The sequence below is a fragment of the Teleopsis dalmanni genome, chromosome 1, assembly GCF_002237135.1.
Source record: "Teleopsis dalmanni isolate 2A chromosome 1, ASM223713v2, whole genome shotgun sequence".
In the NCBI taxonomy this organism is placed as follows: Eukaryota; Metazoa; Arthropoda; class Insecta; order Diptera; family Diopsidae; genus Teleopsis; species Teleopsis dalmanni.
This window is the reverse complement of record NC_051846.1, coordinates 170,435,291-170,447,598: the sequence shown is the minus strand read 5'-3', so window position 1 is coordinate 170,447,598 and position 12,308 is coordinate 170,435,291. Positions and strand designations below refer to the sequence as shown.

General features: G+C 26.9%; 1 long non-coding RNA gene across 1 annotated transcript; it reads left to right on the top strand.

The window, feature by feature from the left end:
• Window positions 1–1,222: 1,222 nt before the first annotated feature.
• On the top strand, window positions 1,223–7,367 carry LOC119670099. The gene is made up of 2 exons (XR_005251677.1): window positions 1,223–1,294; window positions 7,320–7,367. It is a non-coding gene; the product is annotated as an uncharacterized LOC119670099 (long non-coding RNA).
• Window positions 7,368–12,308: the final 4,941 nt, after the last annotated feature.

The window sequence follows — 12,308 nt, the reverse complement described above, 5'->3', positions numbered from 1 at the left end:
TGCCATTTATTTTATAATTTAAATAAATTTTTTACTGATGCAGTTTCAGCGTTTGAATTGCTGTTGCTTTTTGTTTTTATCTTTGCGGTGCGAATAGCAAACAATTTCAGGTAAATTGAAATCAATAAGGCAGACATTTCAGCTGTCGTACACATTTTGTGTAGTTTTTTGGTGGGTGTTGTTGATATTTTTACATATATTTTTTGCATTTGTATATTGCATTAAATCACTTCACAAAATAATAATATACCCACCTCATAAATACACTTTTATAAAATTCTTTTTGGTTGTTAAGACTTATTGCCTTAAATAAGCAAGGGATTGAATTTTTTTTTGTTTTTTTTTTCATAATACACAATCCCAATGGAATTAGGAAGTGGTTCGGCGTAATTTCCAAAACAATTTGTGTTATTTTTGTGTTTGAGTATATAAAATAATTACTGCATAAACAAAAATTTTAAAGCAAAAAAAGAAATAGTTGTACAAAACCAAAAAACTTTATACACACAAGCACACATACATGTGCATTCTTTAAAATATTTAAGTATGTACATATATTCTTTCGAAAAAGTATGTATATACCAAATTTTACATATTAATATACCTAATTTTAAATGCGTTTTGCTTTTAATAATGTTAAATGAAACTTGTCTGACTTATTAGCGTTAAATTTTGCACACCGGAAAAATTATTTTATGCACTTCCTTTCAACTTTTCAACGTATGTATATTTTATTTATTAAACTTCACTAGCTTTTTATGCATGTATTAAGTCAAAAACAAAAAAAAAATAACAAAAAGATAAGTTAGAGTAATAAGAAAATACTTAATAAAAGGAATATATCAAACAACTACATAAACGTTAAAAAAAATTACTTCTTGCTACTCTGCGTCTTCTCCGTTTCGACTGCTAAAATCTACTGTCTGAGCTGAAGCCTGTAAAATTCATCCACCTTTTGGTTAACATTTTGAAGCAGCTACCAGCTAGTAGTATACGTACGTCGTTCTTAGCAGCGAATTGAATTTGCTCTGAATATCGGTTTAAGAAGAAATCCATATAGCATAATTTTTTTATATATGTAATATATTTTATTGAAGACCTCAGTCAGTTGTGAATGCATTGAAAACTTGTTCGCTTGCCGTGTACATACGTTCGCTTTTGGTCGTTTTACTTATTTTGTAGTTGCTTAGTTGCTTTACAATTCTTATTTCAGTCGTATTTCTTAAGCTGTTGGGTTCGGTTGGTTTGTCGTTCGGCATGTGAGAGTTGTACTGGTGCAACAATTACTTGTTTGGTAAGTATATTAATGTACATATGGAAATGTGTATCACAACTTGGTGTGTGTAAAGTGCAATAACAATATTTAAAATAAAAAATATTCATAAAAAAGTCTGGTAAGTATAAAACAAATGTTAAATAACGTCAACTGCGTGTGTTCAATTTGTGTTTTCTTTCACAGATTTTAATACAATGGATGTTATTTAAAATAAAATTGCTAATTATAAAAAAGTAATTAAATTAAATTATAGCATGTATAAAAAATAAACTTAAAGCGAAGTTTAATAGCAGTTGTTATAATAGCAACAATTGATACAAATTACACAACATATAAAAACAAATTTATAATTTTTCTAAATTATTTAAATCAAATTTTAATCTTTTAATGTATAAACGGAAAGTATTTTTTTATGTAACAAAAATATTCTAAAACAATCATGCACAATAAATAAAACAACAAATAAAATTCTTTATAATCCAAATAAAAACACTAAAGTATGCAACAAAAAAACCAAAAAGTGATAAGCGAAATGTTAACGTCAATATGAAAATATATTTCTGTGCAGGCATTTAGACTTGAACGTCCGTGGGGTAAAGCAAAAGACACTCGAATCAGTATTTAAATATTTTTTAAAGTGTTTCTTATAAATTTCACCTGAATAACTCTGATTATAATTTGATGGAGTGCTTATTATAATGGTTCACCCAAGTAGTCACAAAAGCATTTGAAAAAAGTGTCTCAGGCACCAACTCTCGTTTCATCAAGTCAATATGACAAGAATTTTTTACTGATTGATAACCCACTTTAGTAATTGAATTTAATAATTAAAAATAATAATAAAAAAATGGCAATTGCGCAGTACGTGTATAATACAGAAAATTATTTTTTACTTGTACGCTACTTTCCGCATAATATTAGTGCTTTAAAATCAAGTTAAATAGTATTTATTTAAAAATGTTTAATGATTTATTGTTTTAATGACTAAAAGAATTTTAATAATAAATTTGTTTTTTACCGGGCTAATTGATCAATAGTTAAATAAAAAACTTTTTAAAAGGCTTTTATTTGTTTTTAAAAGATTTTATTTTAATTTATATATATATTTCGACTATAATCTATAGTCATCATCAGGGTACTATAAAATTTGAAAACCTTTTTTAAAAAGTTTTTTTTTTTATTTAACTATTGACTAATTAGCACGTAAAAAAACAAAATTATTTTTAAAAAATTTTAAAAATTATAATAATTTTTAAAAATCTGAAAATGAAACATAAATATATTACATTAAGTTTGACTTGGAGAAGACAGAGACAGTAGACAAAATATTTTTTTTTTTATTTTTCAAAAACATCCTTTACTGGATATGAATAGCACCATCTTAACTATTTTATAATTTATTACTATTGCTGAATTGTACTTAATAGTGATTAAGTAATACGTGTGCGGGTTTACTGATCTAGTGTTTAACTGCCATAAGACAAAATATAAACGATTAATTTTTTTTAGACAATATGTTAAAATGAAACTACGGAGCCTGATCCATTCGATTAGTAGATAGATAAGTCCAATAGTTTTTGAGGTAACAGAATTAAAATTTAAAATTTTACGTTAAACCTTTCTGTAAAACCAAGCAGACAAAGTTGAGAAATAGGCCAAATTGTTTAATTATGTTATATAATCTCCATAGAAATTAACAGTCATAAAAATTGATATATTTTTTTAAATACGGTAAATTGGAATTTTAAATAAAGAAATATATTTGGAAACATATGTAAAGTTTAAGGGAGATTTCTGAATATAACCTTGCAGAAAAAAATCATTTTTAATGGAGGGTAATTCAATATGTTAGGTAAAAATATTTGTTTAATTTACTTGTTTATTTTAATTATATATTTTAGTTATTATTTTAATTATATATTTTCATTATTTTTTTAATTATATATTTTACTTATACATTTTAATTATTTATTTTATTATAATTATATATTTTAATTATACATTTTAATTATACATTTTAATTATTTATTTTAATTACACATTTTTGTCTTCGTAGCATGTTTACTGTAAACACAAATTTTGTTTCAAAATATCTTTCAAAATAAAATTTTTTTATAAACCCTTTAGATGTTCAAGTTTTGAACTTTACTTTGTTGCCAGAGACGTAGATGTCTAGGAAAAAAACGGGTTGTCAATTCGAGGTCGGCAACAATAAGTTTACCTAACACTATAAAAAAAATTTTATTTTCACTCAGTGTTATCAATAAAAAAAAACAATAACGCTATTCCGATTTTCTGGTTACTACAATTTGAACTTTTACCACTAAACTATGTACCTAAAAACATGGATTACTTGATTACTTTCAAAAATAATTAAGTCAATAGGTGTACCCGGACAATCGAAATCCTTTCGAAAGCAAAGCATTGCCATAACAATATAAAAATATTCTAATAGTCAGCTAAAAAAATCAAAAAAGAAAACGTTTAAATTAATAATTTTTTATTAATTACTATTTTATACAATTAATTTTCTCTTAAATAAATAATTTTATTTTATTAAATTAATTTTTAACTTCAGTTAAGACGAGAGAAACTATTCCCTTAATATAAACTATTCTCATCAATAGAGAAGTTTTTGGTATTATTTTTTATAATTTATTATTCGTCAATAATTTTTTCATACTGCAACTACGAAGGGTTGAACTCATAACTTGCCAAATTTAAATTTAAAATCAATATTCATTAGTCATCTGACCCAAAATCGTTGGCTCTGACTTAAAATTTTGTTAATTTGCTGTAAAAGTTATGAAACAAATTCATTTGGTGTAGAATAATTGCATTAATTATAGTTATTTTTAATTGTTAAATTTCAGTAATCTTTTGTAAAGTATTTCATATTTTTTTAAAATTTTTATTTTTAAATAAAAAATCAATTTATTTATTATTATTTTAAATAATTAATTTATTTTTAAATAGTTAATTTATTTTTAAATAATTAATTTATTTTTAAATTAGCTAAATTTTTGTTATTTTTAATTACAATTTAATTTAAGTATTCTCTTGTTTGTTTGATAAGATCAAGTACTTGTTTATAATTAGCATAATACATTGTGACTTACTTGTTAAAATAAAACAAGACCTAATGTCTCTTATTTTCGAAATTCCATAAAGATCAGTCCAGATTTAAATGTTTGTTTGATAAGATCAAGTACTTGTTTATAATTAGCATAATACATTGTGACTTACTTGTTAAAATAAAACGTAAGACCTAATGTCTCTTATTTTCGAAATTCCATAAAGATCAAAAAAGATTTTTTATATTCTAATTCAATCTTAAATAATTTTTCGATATCTTTTTATAATTAATAAAACAATCCATTGCTTTTATGTACTCTGTAGTAAAAATATTAAATTAAATTTATTAATTTTAATGCATAAAAAAAAACAGTTATTTGCAGTAAATTTCACCTACATAATATACATTACATTATAATTCTCATTCACTTTAAAACTAACAGTTAATATATACTCTTAATTTATAATTAATTTAAATGAAATTGTTTTAATATATGAAATTGGAATTAACCGTTTAGTATGTTTGATATGTACATCGACTTCGGATTATTGTTGAAAAACCTTTACAAAAGGAATAGAATCGAAATTTAATGACAAAATTACAATAGTTAATTAAATTTTGAATAGCTGTGGTTTATACATTCTTTTTAGTATAACATAGACAAAGAATATACATTCTTTTTAGTATAACACAAAAAAAAAATAAGTTGGTGAAATAAAATATTAAAAAACTACAAGTTAGACCAGCACAAGTTTAGTATGATAATATATACTTACCAATACTTGATACAGTTGTATGATCAGCCAAAAATTCGATTATTTAATTTTTTTTTGGCATAATTTTTTAAATATTTAAACATTTTATTTTGTTTTTTTATAAAGCGAATACTGTGCAAACTGTTAGTCAAGACAGATAAGATCACATCAAAGTGAATTATGAATCTTTCAATTAGTCAAACTGTTACTAACAAATATTATACAATGTTTGTATTAAGATAGCCGTAAAAAGTGACTAAAATTATAGGTAGACAATGGATCTTCGAGACCATTTTGCCAAATATTTATAACAAAGTTCCACAACCGTCAAATTAGCCTAATTTATCACCTTAAATATAGCCCTTAAACTCAGTAAACCATTCCGGAGACACCGTTTTGACACGATTGGGTAGATAAAATAGAATAGCTATGCGTTAAAGTCATTCCGAACACCGACTTCAATATTTGTTTCCAAGATTGAAAAACATTATTGTATAAGCATATTGAATTAGGAGGGTAAATTTAGAATAAACAAATTTAACTTTTTATCAGATCACAGTGCTATATGTTCTAATAATCTTCTTTATTTGTACTTAAAATAAACACTTTTGAAAAGTAGTTAGAAGAAATGACCAATTTTTTTTTTAATTTCAATAAAAATAACTCCATTTTTTAGTTTTCTGTTCCGCCCTGATATAGGACCCTGATACAAATCATTGAAACTATAAAAAAAATATAGATTTAAAAATATTAATATAGACAGGGAAACTAATGAAAATTGCAAACAAACTTCGCACCGATCTAGCTGTCATATCAAAAATTACAGAAAGCTCAAAATTAATTCATTTGACAGTTCATTGTCTTGCTTACAAGCGTACAAAGGCATTTTGATTTTTGTGTTGTAGAAAAGGAGTTGTATGGGACGGAGTTCAAACGTTATAGTGTGATTACTTTATATTTGGCTGGAAAAACAAGTGGTTATCGTCCGAGGCCTTCAACACCTAAATGTGAACACTTGTGTGTCGTACGGTAGCTCGATATCGTAATACTGGTAGAGTTGCCCAACAACAGGAAGTGGACCAAAAAAAAAAAAACAGTAACAACACCAGAAATGATTCGTAAATTAAAAAAAAACAAAACAAAACCATGCCGTAGCTGCAGTCAAATGACAAAGAAGCTGAACGTATGGCTAGTAGGACTTAACACATTTTAAAAAATAAGCTTGGACTAAAACCATTGAAGTTGAATAAAGAACATGATATCACAATGATCGAGTGTACTTGTCAGAGAGGTCATCTTAAAATTGAAACATACGAATGGTCACCAGAAAGTAGGCGTTACCGATGGTGATGGTGTGCGCCGCCGTAACGCCCGATGCTCGGTCTCCGCTCGTGTTCATCGACCGTTGGGTAAAAATAAACGCACAAATCTATCAGGAAATTATTTTAGGTGGAGCACTAAACCTCTTGTCAGATGATCATTTCGGTCATAGTCGTTGGACATTCCAACAGGACTCAGCACCATCGCACAAAGCACGCGTCAACCAAGAATCGCTGAAAAACAACGTTCCGTGATTTATTCCATCAACACAGTGGCCACCGTGTTCACCCGATATGAACCCTTTAGATTTCTCGGTCTGGGGTATTTTAAAAAATTCGCTGACACTGAAAAATACCAAAATGTCGATCGTCTGAAGGAAGCGCTAAGCCAAGAATGGGCCAAAATACCGCAGAGTCATTTCCGGGCAGCTTGTAATAGCAGGTCGTTTAAATGCCATAATTCATGCTAGAGGCGGCTATTTTGAACCAAAATAAATTAATTTAAACTTTTTCTTTTCGCATATTTTCATTTATCTTTCATTAAACTTAACAAAAATAAACAAAATATAGCGTTTTATTTTGTTACGATTTTTGTCAGTCACCCCGTATATTTAGTACAATTTCAAAAGTAAAAATAATATAAATACGCATATATTAAGTTTTTTTTAAAGAAAGAAATATAATGATTTTTGTTTAAATAAAATTCTAACAAATTTTTAGGAGTTTTTAAAGTCTATAGTTGCGCTCATTTAAAAAGAACTCCTAGTTTTCGTTTTATGTAAAAATACATATATAAGTTCGTCAATAAATATACTTGCTAGAAAATAATTTTAATTTGCTGTTTTATATTGGACAATAAAACTATTTAAAATATAAAATATTTTTCTCTACAGCAAATTGACGCTATATGCACATCAAGGACGTTTCACCCGTGATAGAAATAAAGAAAAGTGGAAAAATTTCATACTATAGTAAATTGGCGTTCTCAGAAAAAGAAGTAATGATAGAAAATTGAGAAATGTGAACGGTTTCAACGATTAAACATAAAATTAAAACTGGCAAAATTAATAAACTAGATAACTGTAACATAAATAATGACTTGGAATTATTTTCTGAAACCAAAACAAGCAAAAATAAGCGCTCAATTAAAAGTGTTCAGACAACATATGAGAACACAATCGATAGTCGGCAGTCAAAGCAGCGATATCAGTAATAAAGTATCCTAGTGTCCCTTATTAATTACTAAATTTTTTAGTAGATGGGACTATTAGCGTAGCTTCTTCTAAGCTTTTACTAAGTGGGTTCATCAGAAGTGGTGCTTATATATTTATATGATTTGTATACATATATTTGTTATATTAAATGAAATTTTTTATTTGTAGTAGCAATAAAGATATAAGCAATATTAAAAACAAGCATTTGTAATTGTAATTGTAAATCCTTTGAATAAATTAAAAACGTTGAATTTTTTATGTCTTTGATTTAATTCGAAAGTAGTGTTCACTAAGGGAAGGATTTTCTTCAGATGGGACAAATTAGGGACGTTCACTTCACCGGTTGGTACATTACACAGTTCAACATCATGTGAGATAAGAATTTTGATAACTAATTTTTGTAACTCTAATGTTTGAGAAACCATAATTACTAACTTAAATGTAAGTTCAAGTGACTATAGTTTGGTTCAAATTCATACAGTTCCACTTATGTAAATATTAATGGTTCATCGCTTTATATCGGAGACATTGATCACCAAACCAAATGAGTAAGTATGAACAGAGGTTTTGTAGGTAAGTCGCTTTTCTACTATATTCACGAAGTGATAAACATAATTTTTATTTCAGAAAATAATTGCAAACATTCATGTATCTCTTTCGACACAAATGTACATTGTTTTCGCTTCTAATATTTGTAGAAGGTGAAATAACAATTTAAGGATGCCACATTAAAGGTAAAATCTTTTTCATGAAAACGGAATATGCAGTCATTACAATCAGTATAAATAAGTTCTTAAATATGTTTAATCTTATATGGTTCATAACTTTAAATAAAAAATAAATCATATAGAAAACTTTTTATTGCTATGTACACAATAACACTGGATGGAATACGTCAGAAAATATAAAATAACCAAAGTAGGAAGTACTAATAAATAAATACCACAAATGTACAAGCAGAGTTCCAACAGTTTCACAACACAAAAATTGGAAAGGCAGGTCAAGAACCTGACAAAACCTTGTTAAGATCCTAAAACGAATTCATGGCAATTCTATATCTTTGTACATACATTATGAACAGAGTTATAAAATTGATATTTCAAGATCAGCACAACCAGATATATACAAAAATCTAAATTTGAACGAAGTGTGTTATATATCTATAGTTCTTAGCGTGCGTTAGAAAAGCGCCAGCGATCAGTAAGAGTCAGAAATGATTAAGACCTTTCTAATCGCAGAAAGGTTACTCCCACAGAAAGGGAGTATGACTCTGCCCTACTGGGTGCTATTATTTCGTATACAAGAAGTAAATTATGCGACTTACTTGGTAAAGAAACAATGTATATAATAATACGAATAGGAATTGCTGACATACGGGCAAGGCGTAGTCACATAAGACGATGGTTGACATTCATTAGTTTCTATTTAAAATTAGTTTGCAATCAACTTTTTCAATCTACCAGTCTGTTAAATAATGCAAGTAAAACACAAAAAATATATCAACATCTTTCCTTGCTAAGTGAGAATGTACCTTGGATATACATATAACTAATCTGTGTTGTTACAAGTTTTTATAATAAACACGTTTATATTAAACAATTATATAATAAATAGTTGTCTAATTTGTTTTATTATTTTTTGTTTCGTATTAGAAGTACAAAGTTCAGAAATATAAATTTATAGTAAAAATCAATTAATAATTCGTCCAGGGGGACACTAAAAACCAGCGAATAACTGGTTTACCTTGGAATAGTTTCAGGTAGATTTCTCGAGCATTATAGTAAAAAATTCGTTTCAAACTTTTTGGGTCAGACGATGCGAGAACCCCTTATACTTAAATGATCAAGTCAGCTGGGGGGAGATATAGCAAATGCACTACAAATGAAACAGACAACAGATACTTAAGCACCGACTTTCGATAACTGTGATTTATGTTTTCTTATTTTATTACGTGTATCAAAAATGGCTAGGTGGACATCTAATATAAAATGAAGATATAAAACTCTGTGATGAAGGTTCAATATTACAATTAATAAAGAAAGGACTTAGAGAAATAGTCGAAGTCCATGAAGGGGGCGCAATAGATCTCTAGGTTACTTATAAGCATAGGTAAAGAAACAATCAATTTGTAAACACATATATTCTTATATCTTTTTCTCCTGATTGCTGAGAGGAGATCTCAGCAAGACGTCTCTCAATTCTGATAGCCTACGTCTTCTCAACTCATATCAGTGAAGTGGTTTTAGTGTGTTCAAGTCTCATAAGAAAAAAAAAACATATCAAGGTATATGTGTTGGTTAAGGCGATAGCAGCACTACTCAAAACGGAACAGCGAGTATAATTTATACTAACCTTTACTTAATTTAAATAATGTGATTCTGAAGAGTATATAGAAATCATAGACCTAGGTAAGAACTGGTAATTGAAACATAATAAAGAAATTGACTATATAGTTTTCATAGAAAGATATAGAAAAGTTACAATTGTTGAACAAATGACAGTGTGACTTTGTTTTCTTAACCATGTTAGAATGACTGGTAAGCTTCCAGTATATTTTTTTATTAATATTAAAGAGATGGCTTCTATCGTATATAAAAGAAGTTTAAATCTCCTATTCGCTTTGTTAATAATATTTTTATTAACAAATAGAAGAGAACAGAAGTGTTATGAAAAAGTTTATTTTTCTATTTCGAAGACGTTTTGTTTGTTCGAAGCACGTAGAGTTTTTTTTTTGAGTCAAGTTTAATATTAACACAAATCGATTATTTATATCTATACATATTTTATGACAGCATTCAAATACTGGTAGTCATGTTTATAGTTTACTATCAGTTATTATAACAAAACAGTTGTTAAAATAGATTTTCTATACGTTTATAAAAATAAGAAACAATCTTCGATTTCAAAAAATTATGATCTACCTCTATAAAATTCACATGTAAAATAGATTTTATTTATACAGCAATAGCTATGTAAAGGGTTGTCATCTTTTGGAATCTCTTGAGGTAATTTATATAGTACTTGTCGGTAGATAGATAGCAAATAGCTCTATCATTATTTGACAGATCTTGGCAGAAATGATAGAAACTGTTTCTGTGACAAGTTTTCATAATATCTAATTTCGAAAACCTTAAAGTAACCATATGAAGCTTGGAGAACAGAACTGTTATATATGTCTTTGAATATGGTACTGCCAATTTAGATCATGAAATTAATAATTATTTGTTACGAGTAAGTGTATATTTATGATCTGACCAAACGAAATATTGGAATGATATATTTACAGAAAGTGGTTATATAAAAGCGCTAAGTAAGATGTATTGTGACATATATAATATGTTATAAGATTTTGAAACGCAAGGATCAAGTATTTATCAAATAAAAGTTAATAAGATAAGCAAAGTCAAACAGATTTGCTGTCAATGAAAAAAATTTTAAAAAAATGCAGATTAAAATACTGCTAAAGCTGGTTTATTCATATTATAATATATTAGAACATTAACATTATGCTTGATGTATAATATAAAGAATTCTTGAAGGCTAACTGAAAATAACTTTAATATCATTTATCAGGGTGTTATTCCTCGTAACACCATCTCGTAATTACTGCTGACATTATAAACTTCGTCAACCGATAATGTTAATTCTTACTATGGTATGATATATTCTGCAATTTATACTTAACATGCAGGTTTTCAGATTACAAATGTTTATATGGTCATTTTTTATAGGTTTATTTTTGTGAAATAAAATTTTTATTATGTTAATGCTGTTAGCTAGTACTATCTTATTCAAACAATTTTGGTACTGTTAGCTATTTTTTTTTGTGTATATTGGAGATAAGTTCAGAATTAAATAGAAAATAGAAAAAATCTCGAAGATGGCATTTGTTTGAATGGGATAAAACAAACCTTTTGAAACGAACAAGCATTAATAATAAAAATAAATATTAACAAACGAATATTAAGTAATAGCACATTCACATTGTCTCATTAAGGCAGTTTTGCTTATAGCCACTAATGAGGATGATGTATAATAATAATGACAAAGAGCGTTCATATAAATGAGCTCATTATCCATAAATCAGCTCATTTAAGGCGAAAAATGTTGAATGCAATCTTTAAAAATAAATTCCCCACAAGGGAAACTACCAAAATTTGAAATATGTTTCATATGTAAAATGTAAACAAACAGCTGAGCTATATATAAAGGCATTGTATATAAGTATTTAATAAAATCTTTGTTTTTATTAATGGTATCTGTAATTAATATATAAAATGTATATAAATGATTTAATATATCAATTATATATTTTTTTTTGTGTGATATATTATTAAGTAAAGTTTATAAAAGTGTATAAAATGTGTAACAGCTGCATAAATTAGTGAACGTTCATTCATTAATGTAAATGAGCAAGTGCCTAAATGAGACAGTGTGAATATACTATAATAAATGTGCTAGAAGGATGAATAAGTAATATTGTATAATATCAAGTTCCCACTGCAGCTAATTACCTTTAATGAATTAAATTACAATTTGGTCGTTCCCATTGGCATAAGTTGATTTGCACATGTGAGAAAGTTTTTATATTATATATTTTTATATATGTTTTGTTATATATTATATATTGCAATATATTTTTTGCAATATATAATTTCAACCTAATTA